The 542-nt window shown below is 22.5% G+C and overlaps 1 protein-coding gene across 1 annotated transcript in view; it reads left to right on the forward strand.

Moving 5' to 3' along the window:
- LOC122331275 (pyruvate kinase PKM-like) overlaps nt 1-542 on the forward strand; it is a 7,882-nt gene that overhangs the window by 3,046 nt on the left and 4,294 nt on the right. The window lies entirely within an intron of this gene.

Genomic DNA, 542 nt, shown 5'->3' on the forward strand with positions numbered 1-542 from the left:
TTATTATATGTATTAAATATATTTAATATATAAACAACATTTTTCTTAAATATACAGTATATATACAGTACATGCATGTATTTGTATTTATTTCTGCATAATAAATGTTCACAGTACATTCAGATTAATCGTTTAACAGCACAAATCTTTATTTGTATTTACATTAAAATATTTCTTTATCATCCTATTTATCATCTTATTAATCATTAAATGTTAATATTAACATTTATAGTAGTTTCTATTTTAACATTTGTTATCATTAATATCATACTTGTAAATTTGCCATATTTAACCTGAGATTTCATTTTTTCAATTTCATATTTATCCATTTTTATCTGACACTCACAATGCAACACTATCCTTTTGTATCATTTCATTCTAATTGGTATTTTTTTTACTTATGAATTTGAAATAATTTACCTTTTATATTGTTAATATAGCATTGTTAGAATTAGACACTCTCATTTGACACTTATACTTATATGTTGTGATATAGTTGTGACGGTCTTGTTATTTGCTCACACTCAGTCTGTATTCAGAGA

Source organism: Puntigrus tetrazona, chromosome 25, assembly GCF_018831695.1.
Source record: "Puntigrus tetrazona isolate hp1 chromosome 25, ASM1883169v1, whole genome shotgun sequence".
NCBI lineage: Eukaryota > Metazoa > Chordata > Actinopteri > Cypriniformes > Cyprinidae > Puntigrus > Puntigrus tetrazona.